The sequence below is a fragment of the Pongo abelii genome, chromosome 13 (assembly GCF_028885655.2).
Source record: "Pongo abelii isolate AG06213 chromosome 13, NHGRI_mPonAbe1-v2.0_pri, whole genome shotgun sequence".
NCBI classification, from domain to species: domain Eukaryota; kingdom Metazoa; phylum Chordata; class Mammalia; order Primates; family Hominidae; genus Pongo; species Pongo abelii.
Window position 1 is genome coordinate 62,206,030 of NC_071998.2, and position 14,411 is coordinate 62,220,440.

General features: G+C 40.1%; 1 pseudogene; it reads left to right on the forward strand.

Moving 5' to 3' along the window:
- Positions 1-326: 326 nt before the first annotated feature.
- LOC112134883 (glucosamine-6-phosphate isomerase 2-like) lies at positions 327-847 on the forward strand (annotated as a pseudogene).
- Positions 848-14,411: the final 13,564 nt, after the last annotated feature.

Below are 14,411 nucleotides of genomic sequence, written 5' to 3' on the forward strand. Positions count from 1 at the left end.
GCTACTAAAAAATAAAAGATGGCTGGGTGCAGTGGCTCATGCCTATAATCCCAGCACTTTGGGAGGCTGAGGCCAGGAGTTCGAGAGCTGCCTGGCCAATAAGGTGAAACCCAGTATCTACTAAAAATACAAAAATTAGCTGGGCATGGTGGCGCACCCTGTAGTACTAGCTACTTGGGAGGCTGAGGCATGAGAATTGCTTGAACCCGGGAGATGGAGGTTGCAGTGAGCCAAGATCGCTCCACTGCACTCCAGCCTGGGCAACAGAGCAAGATCCTGTCTAAAAACAAAACAAAACAAAACAAACAAACAAAAAACCCCACAAAAAACTAAAAGACTATTGCAAGAATGGAAGCCTTTCTTTTAAATATGTGAAGACATTTAACATGGATGAGCATGTAGAGTACTGCCCAGAAATCATCCTGAAAGCTACCATTACTGTATGAGTAACTTTTTAAAGTATATTGTTATAGATCCTAATCATGCTCATAACATTTTAAAGTATATTGTTATAGATCCTAATCATGCTCATAATCTTGATGAGTGTGCTGCAAGTTTACAAGCAGAATGTGATGGATTTGAAAATAAATTTCTAAAAGCTAGAGGAATAAATATTTCTGTTGCTAGGAATGATCCTCATAAGAGACATACACAAGGCATTTTCCCTGTACAAAGCAAAAGTGGAAAAGATTATTTTAGCTTTCCAGCAGCATCCCCAAACTATTTTTGTATGTGCTGAAGATGCTACTTTAGAACTAACAGTGAAAATTGTGAAACACTTTATGGTTTAATGAACATGCACAGTAAACTCGTGGGTCCACTCCAGAGTATGATAGAAAGAAATTGAAGGCGATTGGAGTAAAATTCTCTTTGAAAGAACAAAATACTTAAATAACTTTTTAACTACTCGGTATGGTAAAACATGGGGAATTCTGGAGGTTGTAATTGTTTTAAAAATCCAATGACTAGCTGGGTGTGGTGGCTCACGTCTGTAATCCCAGCACTTTGGGAGGCTGAGGCAGGCAGATCACCTGAGGTCAGGAGTTTGAGACCAGCCTGACCAACATGAAGAAACACCGTCTCTACTAAAAACACAAAAATTAGCCGGGCGTGGTGGCACATGCCTGTAATCCCAGCTACTCAGGAGGCTGAGACAGGAGAATCGCTTGAACCTGGGAGGTGGAGGTTGCGGAGAGCTGAGATTGTGCTGTTGCACTCCAGCCTGGGCAACAAGAACGAAACTCCATCTAAAAAAAAAAAAAAATCCAATGACTATATGCCAAACATTTTATATTTAGAGTGTGTCTATTTAATACAAGGGTTTAGGAGACATAGTTGGCTCTCACAACTGACCAGCTGTTTATTATAAATAAATATTTTAAAATAAACTTTGTTATACATAGCCAGCCTATAAAACAGCACAGAAATGAAATATCTGCCTGTTTTAAAATTGTAAAAGTTAGCCAGGTGCAGTGGTGTGTGCCTATAGTCCCAGCTACTCCAGAGACTGAAGTGAGAGGATTCCCTTGAACCCAGGGGTTTGAGTCCAGCCTGGGCAACATAGCAAGACTCTATCTCTTTAAAAAAAAATTCAAAAATTATTTTAAAGGTAAAGATTTTGCACATCAAGTACCATTTAAGAGTTTGACTCCAGTGGCAGAATATACATAGATTTGTATTGTTTAATTACATGAAGAGACAGCAAGCCTTTTCAGTATCAAACAACTTATCTTTGCAAACCTTTATTCATAACATGCTATCTACTTATTTTCTGCGCATTAGACAGAAGCTTTTTTGCATAAAGGTGACTTAATCATCTTTCTGTGTTAGCATCTGGGCATCAAAAGTCCTGCCATATATTGTTGACAAAGGAAATCTGAAGAGAAACAGTGCCTAAAAGTGCAGTTTGGCCGGGTGCAACGGCTCACGCCTGTAATACCAGCACTTTGGGAGGCCGAGGCAGGAGGATCACCTGAGGTAGGGTGTTTGAGACCAGCCTGGCCAACATGGTGAGACCCCATCTCTATTAAAAATACAAAAATTAGTGAGGTGTGGTGGCCCATGCCTGTAATCCCAGCTACTCGGGAAGCTGAGGCAGGAGAATCCCTTGAACCCAGGAGGCAGAGGTTGCAGTGAGCCGAGATCATGCCACCGCACTCCAGCCTGGCCTGGGCAACAGAGAGAGACTGTGTCCCCGCCCCTCCACCAAAGAAAAGTGCAGTTTATGTCCTTTTGAAAAGTATGTATAAGGGCCTGTTCTTGTGCACTTTCTTCTATAGCCTTTTTTTTTTTTCAGATGTGTTTTTATTTGATTTGATAATTTGGGTTCATCCCCTTAATATAAGGTTGTTGGCAATTATACTAAGAAAATTATTTTGAAGAAAATTTTCTGATTGTTGTTTGTTTTTTGTTTTTCTTTTTTTCTTTCTTTCTTTCTTTTTTTTTTTTTTAGACAATGTCTCTGGTTCTGCCTCCCAGGCTGGAGTGCAGTGGCATATTTACGGCTCATTGCAGCCTCAACCTTCTGGGCTGAAGCAGTCCTCCCACCTCAGGCTGCTGAGTAGCTGGGACTACAGCTGTGCACCACCATGCACAACTAATTTTCTTTTATTTTTTGTAGAGACGAAGTGGGGGTTCTCCCTATGTTGCCCAGGCTGGTCTCGAACTCCTGATCTCAAATGATCCTCTCGCCTCAGCCTCCCAAAGTGCCGCGATGACAGGAGTCAGCTACCGGCCTGATTACTGTTAAACTTAATAAATAATTAAACTTATTGTTTACATATAAAAAATGTCTAAAACGATAATATGATAAAGTGCATGCAAATTACTGTATTTTACATTACCATAGCAATGTGCACGATTAAATTGCAAATAAAAGCATACTGCTTTCTACTTTTAGCTCAAATAATGCTTATAATCAGCAAACAAAAAGCTATCAGGAAGGCCTTAGCAGGTACTGTGGTCTGATTTCCTTGAATACCCAAAGCCATTAATAATCCAATTCTCCATCCCCTTCCTGGATGTGGCTCCACTTTGCCAGTAGAGGGCACCATGTGCATACTGGGCAGAGAGGGCCAAAGGCTTATTATTAAGTAGGACAGCCTCTGGCACTGGTTTCTTTGTCTCCAAAGGAATAGCCCAGCCAGTGTGAGTGTGGTTGGAGATCAGAGCTGGAGGGCAGGTTGTTGCAGCAATTATGCAGAACTTCAAACTTTCTTATGATGTCCCTCAGCAGTTCACCATTCAGAAGAGCCTGAGTTCAGCCTTGACCCAAATGGGAAAACAAGGTGTAATTATAATCAAATGGTTGTTTGTAGAGGTTGATTGCTGGCAAAATGGACAAACAGGAGGAAGTGGAGGTTGAGGTCTTTTGTGTTTGAGGTAGTCCTTGTAGCAAAAATCAGACCAAGCTGGGGGGTCAGGAGACCTGGTTATATCAATTTGGGGGTCACTCTGTACAAACTAAGAGGAGGAACCAAAGTTCAAAATACATTTAGAAGCTTTGCTTTTGCTTTTATTACACATGCTCAACATGATAATTACTTTTTTTTAATTTGCTGTTATAATTATGGAAATTAATATGTCCACTCATTTAAATATTTATAAAATATTTGGTTTGGAAGAATACAACCATATTTTTTATGCATGGTATGTTTAAAGATTCAACTTTGGCTAATATTTATTTTAACTCTGTAATGTTTATGTAATTTAGAGCAATCTAACTAATTTTTACTATAGCAAAGAACAGCTAGCAATGGCTGGGATTATTGCAGAAATGTGCAAAATTGTGCTTATCTCATTAAAGATTTCTTTGAGACTCTCCTAAGAGCAAATAAAGTGCCCAACTTCCCAGGGGCAGATTTTATATGGAAAAGAAAAGATATACAATGTAGAATTGTTCAAAATGTTAGAGACAATATATGTGAAGTGGCTGTTGCATACTCAATAAATGATCTCCTTGTCTGCTTTTTAATAACATTATTTTAGGAGTGAGGCTGCATTAAAGTAGATCTCTCTAGGTCATAAATCTAACCTGAAAATAACATGGACATCTCATGTTCAGGTTAATCACATCGTCATATCTATAAAGAACCACATCTCGCCACGAAGAACAATGAAGGGGTTATATAGATTATTTAGGTCTTAACTCTCGGTCTCTTAATGAGGCAACAAAAAAGGAATTTCCACTTTGGGAAGCTGAGGTGGGAGGATTGCTTGAGCCCAGGAGTTTGAGACCAGCGTGGGCAATATAGTGAGACCCCGTCTCTTTAAAAAACAACAACAAAAGGAATTTCATTGCACAACACAGAGCACATCTTCATAAACATCCTCCTTAGAGAACACCCACCTCTCCTTTTCTCCATATCAGCTACTCACTCCTTCATTCACCTTAAAACACTCACCATTCCAGTCTTCTTCTCAATTCTCTTGCCCCTCACTCTTTTCTTTCATTGAATAGCTCCTTGCCCTTGCTTCTGGAGAATAGTAATTCAGCTTTCTACAAAGAGATACTTTTCAAAATGATGTTTTCTTTTGTTAAATAAGACATCAGCCAAATTACTAACAGAATTTGATATTATCTGGCTAAACTGCATTATTAAAATCACAAATAGAATCAGAAACTCTGTAGCTGGGTGTGGTGGTTTGCCCCTGTAATCCCAGCTACTCCAGAGGCTAAGGTGGGAGGAATCCTTGAACCCAGGAGTTAGAGGCTGCAGTGAGCAATGATCACACCACTCAACTCCAGCCTGGGTAACAGAGTGAGACCCCGTCTCTGTAAAAAAATATATATGCATATATATTTTTAAAGGAATCAGAAACCCTTTGACCTGGAAAGGATCAGCAAGTACAAATCTCATATTTTACAGATCAGAAGGCTGAGACCCAGAGAGGGTAACTGGATTGTCCAAGTTTCCCTGATTAATTACAAAGCTGGGATGAGAATGTAGATTCATTGACCCTGAACTGCTTTGTCCATTATAGCACACTGCCTTGAGCTAAGTTTTAAGCTACGTTTTCATTATAATGAGGTGTTTCTTACTATAAGAAATCTTAAAACAGAAATAAAATCATCTTTCATAGGGTTTTCTTTTCCCATTGCTATTTTGGAACAACTTTTCTGCCTATTTCATCTAAATGATACACTATAAATAATTCGGAAATACAGTGTATGTATTTTTATAAAGGGTGATTTTGCAAATATGTTGAGAAAATCATATGTAGGTAACATTACACTAGTTTACTTAAAATAAAACACAACTACAAATCTTTCTTAAAATTGGAAATTTATCTCATCCACTCCATTTATTTGATAAGAAACAAAATGAACTTTTTTTTCTCCTTTATCACCTCTGGTTTTGTGCTAAGATCAAGTACAAATCTTTGAGAGAAATACTAAATTCTGAGTAGAACATATTGTAAATGGCATTGTCATTGGAACTAGCAATACAAAGATGGGTAAGTCATTCTCTTGGGCACCTCAGTCTAGTAGAACAACCTAGCTGTACTCACTCCTTTTGTTTTTTATTTGTCTTTTTGTTTTGTTTTGTTTTGTTTTGTTTTTTTTTTTTGAGACAGGGTCTTGCTCTGTTGCCCAGGCTGGAGTGCAGTGGCATGATCACAGTGCATTGCAGCCTCACCCTCCAAGGCACACGTGATCCTCCCACCTCAGCCTCATGAGTAGCTGGGACCACAGATGCATGCCAACATGCCTGGCTAGTTTTTAAATTTTTTGTAGAGACAAAGTCTCCCTATATTGGCCAGGCTGGTCTCTAAATCCTAGGCTCAAGTGATTCTCCCACCTTGGCTTCCCAAAGTGCTGGGATTACAGGTGTGAGACACCACATCCAGCAGAAATATTCCTTATCATCACTGCAAAAGGCAGAATAACCACTTTCCTTCTCTCCAAAACAAACAAAAAGTATATATATAGGCCGGGTGCAGTGGCTCACGCCTGTAATCCAAGCACTTTGGGAAGCCAAGGCGGGCGGATCACTTGAGGTCAGGATTTCGAGACCAGCCTGGCTAACATGGTGAAACCCCATCTCTACTAAAAATACAAAAATTAGCAGGGCATGGTGGTGCGTGCCTGTGAGGCCAAAGTGGGAGGATCACTTGAGCCCAGGAGTTCGAGACCAGCCTGGACAACACAGGGAGATCCCACATCTATTTAAAAAGAAAAAAAGAAGGGAAAAAATAAGGTATAAAGGAGGATATGTATAGGTGATATGAAAGTACTACTCTACTTTATATTAGGGACTTGAGCATCCTTGAATTTTGTTATCCGTGGGGAGTCCTGGAACCAATCCCCTGCAGATATCAAGGGATGATTATATATGAATCTGTTACCAATAAAACTAATCCCATACATATATGGTTATCTGCTCTACAATATTTTCATCTGCAAACTGAGTGCAGGATGGTATCATGGTTTTTGGTATAATTAACAGGACAAAAAAATCAAATGTGCAAAACTAGCTCAAGTGTGATTGTCTTTATCTGGGAAAAAAAGAGACTGTCCGTGATTCTTTGCAACCTACTTTGGTTTAAATTAAGAACATTTGGCCAGGCGCAGTGGCTCACGCCTGTAATCCCAACACTTTGGGAGGCCGAGGCTGGTAGATCACCTGAGGTCAGGAGTTCAAGACCAGCCTGGCCAACATGGTGAAACCCCATCTCTACTAAAAATACAAAAATTACCTGGGTATGGTGGCAGGCACCTGTAATCCCAGCTACTAGCAGGCGCTGATGCAGGAGAATTGCCTGAACCCAGGAGGCAGAGGTTGCAGTGAGCCAAGATCGTACCACTGCACTCCAGCCAGGGCAACAGAACGAGACCCCGTCTCAAAATAAAATAAAACAAAATAAAATAAAATAAATTAAGAACATTTGTGGTAAATCACCTACATTTAGGTGTAGAGGTTGAATGCTAACATTTTTCACTTCTCACCTTGGCAATGATTTTAAAAGCTAACTCCCCACATTAGTGAGGACACTAGGAAATTTGCCCTCTAATATGCCATTGGTAGGAATGTAAATTGGCATAACACTGGTAAGCAATTTGGCAGTGAATACCAAGTAGAAAATAGTCATGACCTTTGACTCAACAATTTTGTTTTTAAGAATTTGCATATAGCTGGGAACAGTGGCTCATTCTCATAATCCCAATACTTTGGGAGGCTGAGGTGGGAAGATTGCTTGGGGCCAGGAGTTCGAGACCAGCTGGAGCAACATGTTGAAATCCTGTCTCTACAAAAATAAAAATTAAAAAAAGTATCTGGGCATAGTGGCTTATGCCTGTAGTCTCAGCTACTTGAGAGGCTGAGGCAGAGGATTGCTTGAGTCCACGAAGTCGAGGATGCAGTGAGCTATGATCATGCCACTGCACTCCAGCCTGGGCAATATAGCAAGACCCTCTTTGGGAAAAAAAAAAAAAGGATTTGCTTATGAAAACAATCAGAGTTAGGGGAAAAGGATTTTGATCACGGCATTATTTATAATTACAAAAAAACCTGAAGAACATGTAAGTACCCAACAATAGGGAACTGGTTAACTATATTATGGTAAAAGCATAGGATAGAATACTATAGGCTGCTGAAAATATTGTAAAATAAGATTTAATGGTATGAGAAGATGTTTATTATGTATTTTAAGAAAAAAGAATATCTACACACACACACATACAAACACATTGGATCCATACAAACATCTTTTTTTTGTTTGTTTGTTTGAGAGGGAGTTTCACTCTTGCCCAGGTTGGAGTACAATGGTATGATCTTTGCTCACTCCAGCCTCTGCCTCCCAGGTTCACACCATTCTCCTGCCTCAGCCTTCCGATTAGCTGGGACTACAGGCGCCCGCCAACACGCTCGGCTAATTTTTTGTATTTTTAGTAGAGACAGGGTTTCACCATGTTAGCCAGGGTAATCTCAATCTCCTGACCTCGTGATCCACCTGTCTTGGCCTGCCAAAGTGCTGGGATTACAGGCGTGAGCCACCACACCCGGCCAATATTTTTTATTTTTAGTAAAGACAAGGTTTCACCATGTCGGCCAGGCTGGTCTCAAACTCCTGACCTCAGGTGATCCACCTGCCTCGGCCTCCCAAATTGCTGGGATTACAGGCATGAGCCACTGTGCCCAGCCACAAATTCATTTTTAAAGCTGTAAAGAGTATATAACAAAAATGCCACAACGATTCTCCCTGAACGGTAATATGATGAAGAGTATTTATTTCCTTCTCTGTATTTTTCTGTACTTTCTAAATTTTCTACAATAAATATGTAGTATTTTTGTAACTAAGAAAAAGTTATTTCTTTTTTTTTTAAGCCAGACTTTTCTCAGTTGATTGTCCAAATGTGATAAGGGCGTATATTTAAGAGAAAATACGCATCAGTGCTGCAATGTGTTCAGAGCACGCTTGCTATTGCAGTTGTGTGCAAACCATTTGTCAAGCCTCAAGCACACCCTTGGCTCTGGAGCTCAGCACAGTTTCCTTTCTGTGAGTAACATTCTATCCAAAAAGGAGCGCCTCAGCAGGCTGTTCCTGAGCCACTAAACCTTCCAACAACACCCTGTGAGCATAGCAGAAAGGCCAGTTCCCCACTGAACCGGCAGATGGTGAAACATCCCCTTGGCTCTTGTATATCCAGACATATTGGTGCAGACACAGCTGCGAAAAGGCAAGCAAGTTCTCCAAGGCCAGGCAAAATTAGTCCTTTCTCAAGGGAGTGCTCTGCCATGCCAGCTGGCATTTCCTGCCATGCCCCCAGCCTGTTTCAAGGGTGGATAATGGACAAAAATGGAGAGGGCTTAAACTGAGGGACTGAGTATCTCAACCAGTGCAGAGCTGGACTTTGAACACCGTGAATACACTGTCAGGAAGTAACAGTCTTTCAGGAAGCAAAGAATTCCATATGACAGCAAAGTAGAAAGAGGCCTGGACTGTGAATTAGGAGCCCTGGGTGCTTGTTACATCTCACAGTCTCCCCTCTCTTCAGTTCCTTCTTCTATAAAATATTGGGGCTGGGCTAGGGAGTCAATAGATGAAATGAGCTATAAAAGTTGCTTCCAGCCTTCAAGACCTTATAATGATTAATAATGAAGTCATGCAATATAGATTTCAGTCAATAAAAATTTACTCAATACCTAGTATATCTGGCAAGAAGGAGCCAGATACATTAAACACTGTGGCCACCCGCAGGACTCACTGTCCAAAGCACTGGAAAATTCCTTGGTTTCAATATGTATAATTATCCACTATACCATTTATTTAAGATAATGTTTTCCTCAAGATTGAATTTTCTCTGTTGCCAATAAAGTTAATTCCATTTTCGATGAACAATGTGTGTGCTGTATACTGGGAGATAGTATAGGTTTAGGTTAAAAGCATGAATTATAGACTCAGAAAGTCCCAGTTAAATCTTAGCTCCACCATTTCTTAACTGAGTGATCTTCAAAAAATTACTTAAATTCTCTCAGCTTCAGTTTCCTTATCTGTAAAATGGGAATAATAATAGTACTTACTTCTTGGGACCATTGTAGGGAATGAATGACCTGAGTCATTTACATTAAATAAAGTCTCAGTAAATCCCTATTATCTGTTGTTAATATAGGCAGTTTAAAATAATTTTAATATCAGTATTTAAAAAGCACAAAATCTTGGAATGTTAGATTAAACAAGGGACCTTAGAAATAATCAGTTCCATTTCAATCCTTTGATCCTCCCATTTTATGTAGGGAAGCCATGGACTGAAAGAGGCTGAGTAAGGCCCCAGGGACCCTTCCAAGCTTTTTTTTTTTTTTTTTGGTATGTTCTGTTAATTAGGAAATATATTGTGCTTTTCAGAGAAACTAAAAATATACATACTTGTACATACTTGCAAGTCATATAGAAATTATTTCAATCATTACTATTATTTTGAATTTTCTAACCTGCTGCTTACTGAGATTTAACTGCCATTTCAGAGTTTTTCCAAGAATCTGGCATTTTGGCTAAATAGCCCAGTTGACCCTTGCCCCAGCTTCCCAAAATCCATTGTGATTGATCCAAATGGGTTCAGAATTTCCCTCCTTGTGCATAGATGCCACTTGTCTGTTTTTCCATCTTGGTTTTTTTTTTCTAGCTACTTTTGGCTATCAGAAAAAAATAATTTAAAGTTTGTACAAGCCAAGTTTGTTTCACTGCCTCCAATCAGACAAAGATACCTTTCCAGAAATCAAGACTGTGGATATACACCAGTGTCTGGAGGACAAGAAGAAGATAGAAGAAAATGGAACTCACAGAGATTAGAGAGAAAGGGAACTGACACTTATCCTGTGCTTTCTGTGTTCCCAAGGATTCACTTAGCCCTCACAACAACCCAGTGAATTAGTCATGACTCTCCCCGCTTCAGGTGCAAAAGCTGAGGGTCAGAGAGCAACTTGCCTGATGCAGCATAGCCAGGAAATGGAGTGGGAACTTGAACCCAGGCCAGCCTATTTCCAAACTCTTTCCAGTAAGTGGGCCACACTCCTCCCGTGGTCTTAATGTGATTCAATTGACAGAGAACGGCTTGGTGGAAAAAATGTAAAAATGAAAACAAATGGTTCCTATAAGATGGTGTAGTCACATATTTGGAGAAGAGAGATCCATTATGCAATTCACTAAAATGTGTTGAATGTCTACTAAGTGTTACCAAAGTACTGAACTTCAATCATTAAAGACTCATCCCAAGTATCGTAAGTCACGTTTCAGTCCTCCCTAATACGGTTTTCTTGTATTATGTATTATGACTCTTGAATGGTCAGAAACGAGAGTGAAACTTAACAGATGAAGATGAAGACAGGATTATTATATACATGTTGTTTCTATAAGAACTTTTCTCTAAATCTAATGTCTTTGTAATTGATCGATTCATTGTCCGTGGCCTTTTTGAGAGTAAAGGTTTTGTGTTCTCTTTCACCTCCCCACCCTGGCTTTTTTTCAAAGCATTTTTCCAGCCCTACTTACAGTTGAGAACAGATGTAGATGCTGGCCTGCTCCCAGAATCTTGCTGCAAAATCATAACTTCACCATTCCCCATGGACTGAGTAGTGCCGAGGTAGAAAATGACTTCAATCCACAGCAGAATCTGTGTTGCTGCCAATCCAATTTAAGCCCAAAGGAGTCACTCCTATTTGTAGCAAGTTTTTTTCATTTCCAGTTTATGCCGAGAATATATAGCACATCATATTTTGATGATTTATAGAGTATATCTGAAGGCCTCTTTCTCCCCAACTGCCCCGACATTGTCATTTGTCAATTTTGCAGACTTGAAGTGCAGCAAAGGAGTAAAGTTTTCAGAAAATCTGAAGCAAACAATAGATCAAGAATATCAGCCGGGCACGATGGCTCACGCCTGAAATCTCAGCACTTTGGGAGGCCGAGGTGGGTGGATCACGAGGTCAGGAATTCAAGACCAGCCTGGCCAACATGGTGAAACCCCGTCTCCACTAAAAATACAAAAATTTGCTGGGTGTGGTGGCGGGCGCCTGTAATCCCAGCTACTCAGGAGGCTGAGGCAGAGAATTGCTCGAACCTGGGAGGTGGAGGTTGCAGATCGTGACACTGCACTCCAGCCTGGGCGACACAGCAAGACTCCATCTCAAAAAAAAAAAAAAAAAAAAATATATATATATATATAGATGGCCAGGCGCAGTGGCTCATGCCTGTAATCCCAGCACTTTGGGAGGCCAAGGCGGGCAGATCACTTGACTCCAGGAGTTTGAGACTAGCCTGCCCAACATGGTGAAACCCCGTCCCTACTAAAAATACAAAAATTAGCGCGGCTTGGTGGCAGGTGCCTGTAATCCTAGCTACTCGGGAGGCTGAGGCAGAGAGAATTACTTTAACCTGGGAAGTGGAGGTTGCAATGAGCCAAGATTGCACCACTGCACTCCATCCTGGGCAACAGAGTGAGACACTGCCTCAAAAAAAAAAAAAAAAAAAAAAGAATATCTAGACACGGCTGCCAAGAAAAAGAACATGAACTCAAAGAGAAAATAAAATGGGTCTTTAAGAAAATAACAGCAAATCATTTAAAACATGAGTAAAGTTAGAGCATATGACCTGGAAGATTAACACAAAACAACTTTGGGTTACTCATGTGTACTAATGTCAGCTGTATCATTTCCCCATCACTGATAGGTACAGGAAACTGTACTGTGTTGGTAAAAAGCAGATAAGAAAGGGGATGGCTGTCAGTAACTCAGCCCCGTATTATAGTAAAACTACTCCAGAAAACCTCTGGCTCAAAATACTGCAACGTACAACAGTGGGAACACAAAGTGACCAAAAAATATTGTTACAACTTTCCATTTCAGAAACATTTAGAGACGACCCACCACGAGATGGCCTTGACCAGGCGTGGCTGAACATCTTCATTATAGCTACAGCAGAAGCATCATGTGGTATTCTTATGACAAAGTTCAGGGCCCAAAGAAGCTATTCAGGATCCTGTTCCACTTGCTTCAATATATTTAAGCTCCTTGAACTATGACATCCTCCCAAATAGGTTCGCTGACTTCCTTCACTAAGGCACCCACCAAATATTTGTTGAGCTCTTACCATGGGTCAGGAACTGTTCAAGGCACCGGATGTAGGGTGTTGAACAAGAAAGAAAGACATGATCCTTGCTGTCATGAAGCACTCATTTCAGAGTCACATTTCTTATGTTCACACACAAGTTAAGTGGTATTGGTATTTCAGAGTGAATGTGTTTTATAACCAATATTGATATTTTTCTTCTCTAGAGGCTCCCTTTATTTCTTAGTCACAAAATAAATATTTTTGAAAGATAGCAATGAAAACTTGGAACTTTTAGAAAAGCCGTTTATTGCTAGAAATGAGCTAAGCTTACCTTTTCCTAAAATATCTGTAGAATGAAAACATAATCCAAAAAGACACACATTTGCCAAGAGTGCAGCACGCTGGTCTTTGACTTACATAACTCTAAGGAAATAACTAGTTAGTTTCTATTAATGTTTGGTGAACTTTGACAAATTAGCACGAAGGATTAGATCAAATGAACTGTATGCACTGTCTGAACAAGAGGGCTAAGCAAAAAAAAAAAAAAAAAAAATCCTCTCTAACAAGGAATGTTGGACTCAAGTATACTCTCCTAGAGGAGAAAACTGAGACTTCCTAGAGGTAAAGCAACTGGCTCTAAAACACAGAATTAGGATAAAGAGAAGGAGGTCACTGGAGCGGCAAGGGCTGGGGTGAGCTTTACAACAAACAATGATGATCACTAGATTTCAGCTCTGTGTCGATACGGGCTCACTTCCTTCACATGGGGAAACAAATAAAAATTAAAAAAATAGGGAGAGTAGCTAGGAGCCAAGGCTCAGCTGGGAACAACAGGAAGCAGCCGCGAGCTGAGTGCCATTGTGGCCACTTCAAATGGCAGAAGGTGAGAAACCAGCACAGCTGGCAACTAAAAATGAACTTGCAAACATGAGCGGGCAGAAATCAGGATTTCAGCCTTTGGGGATGCAACAGTGAATAAGACATGGGGCCTCTGTTCTGGAGAACTCTGAGATTAGAAGAGGAAATAGATGAATTACACGATGTGATAAAAGGGGAGAAGAGTCAAAATGAGGAACACAGTGAACCCAGGTAGGGGGACAGATGATTAATTCAGTCCAATAACACAGGTATCATAGAGAAGGGATTATGCTCTGGGTATTGAAGTATAAACAGGAGTTTTCCAGGTAGACAACTTGGAAAGACCACAGCATTTCAATTTGGAAAACAGCAAGCTCACAGTTAATGAACTAAAATCATGTATTATGGCTGAAGCTTAAACATCAAGGGGGAAAGAGAGTAGATAAATCTAGAGAAGTAGGTAAGGGCTTTGGATATTATTCTGAGGAAAGCCAGTGAAGCATTTTGTTTGTTTGTTTAACTTTGTTTTGAAAATAAATATAAGCTTACAGAAAAGTTGCCACAATAAAAAAGATTATACAACATACCTGCGTACCATTTATCTACTGTTAACATTTTGCCCCATTTTTCATTCCCCCTCTCTTTCTTTCCATATATATATGTAATTTTTGAACCCTTTGAGAGTAAATCACATACAGCCATTGAAGTGATTTCATTAGCGGGAGAATATGATCAGATTTGTGTTTTAGAACAGTCACTCTTATGGGAGTAGGGAGATCTTCAGGAATATATATCAGAGGCCTGGAACTAAACTAATGAGAAATCAAATGAAGGGTATGTCTGTGGGAATGGAGAGGAGAGAGTACATTCAAGAGAGAAATAAGTTTTGCCAACTGCATGTGGTATCTGAGGGACAGGGGTAAAAAGAGTGGAATCTGAGTTTTGGGACTGGGCAACTGAGTGGTGGAGACCCTGTCAAGACAGAGAATAATAAATACAATGTAAGA